Source organism: Neophocaena asiaeorientalis, unplaced genomic scaffold (genome assembly GCF_003031525.2).
Source record: "Neophocaena asiaeorientalis asiaeorientalis breed wild unplaced genomic scaffold, Neophocaena_asiaeorientalis_V1.1 scaffold892, whole genome shotgun sequence".
NCBI classification, from domain to species: Eukaryota; Metazoa; Chordata; class Mammalia; order Artiodactyla; family Phocoenidae; genus Neophocaena; species Neophocaena asiaeorientalis.
The window spans coordinates 38,149-41,417 of record NW_020173760.1 but is presented as its reverse complement, the minus strand read 5'-3'; positions in this window follow the sequence as shown (position 1 = coordinate 41,417).

The following is a 3,269-nucleotide window of genomic DNA, read 5'->3' as shown; positions in this document are numbered from 1 at the left end:
TACATACCTAGAAACAAATGACAATGAAATTATGATGATGCAAAACATATGGGATGCAGAAAAAGCAGTTCTAAGAGGGAAGTTTATAGCAATAAAATCCTACCTTAAGAAACAAGAAACATTGCAAATAAACAAGCTAAACTTACACCTAAAGCAGTTAGAGAAAGAATAATAATAAAAAAAAAAAGTTAGCTGAAGGAAAGAAATCATAAAGATCAGTTCAGAAATAAATGGAAAAGAAATGAAGGAAACGATAGCAAAGACAAATAAAACTAAAACCTCGTTCTTTGAGAAGATAAACAAAATTGATTAACCATTAGCCAGACTCATCAAGAAAAAAAGGGAGAAGACACAAATCAATAGAATTAGAAATGAAAAAGGAGAAGTAACCACCTACACTGCAGAAAAGAAAGGATCATGAGAGATTACAAGGAAATATATGCCAATAAAATGGACAACCTGAAAGAAATGGGCAAATTCTTAGAAATGCACAACCTTTGATACTGAACCAGGAAGAAATAGAAAATATGAACAGACCAATCACAAGGACTGAAATTGACACTGTGATTAAAAATCTTCCAACAGAAAAAAGCCCAGGACCAGATGGCTTCACAAGTGAATTCTATAAAACATTAGGGAAGAGCTAACACCTATCCTTCACAAACTCTTCAAAAATATAGCAGAGGGAGGAACACTCCCAAACACATTCTATGAGGCCACCATCACTCTGATAACGAAAAACAGACAAAGATGTCACAAAGAAAACCACAGGCCAATATCTCTGATGAACATAGATGCAAAAATTCTCAACAAAATACTAGCAAACAGAATATCTAACAGCACATTAAAAGGATCATACACTCTGATCAAATGGGGTTTATCCCAGGAATGCAAAGATTCTTAAACATCCACAAATCAATCAACGTGATACACCATAATAAAAAGTTGAGGGAGAAAAACCATACAATCGTCTCAATAGATGCAGAGAAACTTTTGACAAAACTCAACACCCATTTATTTTAAAAACTCTCCAAAAAGTAGGCATAGAGGGAACTTTCCTCAACATAATAAAGGTCATATATGACAAACCCACAGCCAACATCGTCCTCCATCGTGAAAAACTGAAACCATTTTCAATAAGATCAGGAACAAGACAAGTTTGCCCACTCTCACCACTATTATTCAACATAGTTATGAAAGTTTTAGCCACAGCAATCATAGAAGAAAAATAAATAAAAGGAATCCAAATTGGAAAAGAAGAAATAAAGCTGTCACTGTTTGCAGATGACATGGTACTATATGTAGAGAATCCTGAAGACACTACCAGAAAACTACTAGAGCTAATCAATGAATTTGGTAAAGTATGAGGATACAAAATTAATGCACAGAAATCTCTTGCATTCCTGTACACTAATAATGAAAAATCTGAAATGGAAATTAAGAAAACACGCCCATTTACTATTGCAACAAAAAGAATAAAATACCTGGGAATAAACCTATCTAAGGAGACAAAAGACCTGTATGAAGAAAATTATGACACTGATGAAAGAAATTAAAGATGATATAAGTAGATGAAGAGATATACTATGTTCTTGGATTGGAAGAATGAACATATTGACAGTGACTGTACTACCCAAAGGAATCTACAGATTCAATGAAATCCCTATCAAATTACCACTGGCAATTTTCACAGAACTAGAAGAAAAAGTTTCACAATTTTTATGGAAACAGAAAAGACCCCGAATAGCAAAAGCAATCTCGAGAAAGAAAAATGGAGCTGGAGGAATCAGGCTCCCTGACTTCAGGCTATACTTCATAGCTACAGTAATCAAGACAGTATGGTACTGGCACAGGAACAGAAATATAGATCCATGTAACAGGATAGAAAGCCCAGAGATAAACCCATGCACATATGGTCAACTTATCTTTGATAAAGGAGGCAAGAATATACAGTGGAGATAAGACAGCCTCTTCAATAAGTGGTGCTAGGAAAACTGAACAGCTACATGTAAAAGAATGAAAACAGAACACTCCTTAACACCATACACAAAGATAAATTCTAAATGGATTAAAGACCTAAATGTAAGGCCAGGCACCATCAAACTCTTAGAGGAAAACCTAGTCAGAACACTCTATGACATAAATCACAGCGAGATCCTTTTTGAACTACCTGCTAGAGAAATGGAAATAAAAACAAAAATAAACAAATGGGACCTAATGAAACTTAAAAGCTTTTGCACGGCAAAGGAAACCATAAACAAGGCCAAAAGACAACCCTCAGAATGGGAGAAAATATTTATAGATGAAGCAACAGGCAAAGGATTAGTCTGCAAAACATATAAGCAACTCATGCAGGTCAGTATTAAAAAAAACAAAGAGCCCAATCCAAAAATGGGCAGAAGACCTAAATAGACATTTCTCCAAAGAAGATATACAGACTGCCAACAAACAAATGAAAGTATGCTCAACATCATTAACCATTAGAGAAATGCAAATCAAAACTACAATGAGATATCATATCACACCGGTCAGAATGGCGATTATCAAAAAATCTACAAACAACAAATGCTGGAGTGGGTGTGGAGAATAGGGAACCCTCTTGCACTGTTGGTGGCAATGTAAATTGATATCACCATTATGGAGAACAGTATGGATGTTCCATAACAAACTAAAAATATAACTACCATAAGACGCAGCAAACCCACTACTTTGCATATACCCTGTGAAAAACATACTTCAAAGAGAGTCATGTACCAAAATGTTCATTGCAGCTCTATTTACAATAGCCAGGACATGGAAGCAAGCTACGTGTCTACCAACAGATGAATGGATAAAGAAGATGTGGCACATATATACAATGGAATATTACTCACCATTAAATGGAACGAAACTGAGTTATTTTTAGTGAGGTGGATGGGCCTAGAATCTGTCCTACAGAGTGAAGTAAGTCAGAAAAAGAAAAAGAAATACCCTATTCTAACACATATATATGAAATCTAAAATAAACAATAAAAAGTGGTCAGAAGTACCTAGAGACAAGATGGGAATAAAGATGCAGACCTACTAGAGAATGGACTCGAGGATGCAGGAAGGGGAAGGGTAAGCTGGGACAAAGTGAGAGAGTGGCATGGACATATATACACTATCAAACATAAAATAGATATCTAGTGGGAAGAAACCACATAGCACAGGAAGCTGAGCTCAGTGCTTTGTGACCACCTAAAGGGGTGGGATAAGAAGTGTGTGAGGGAGGGAGATGCAATAGGGGA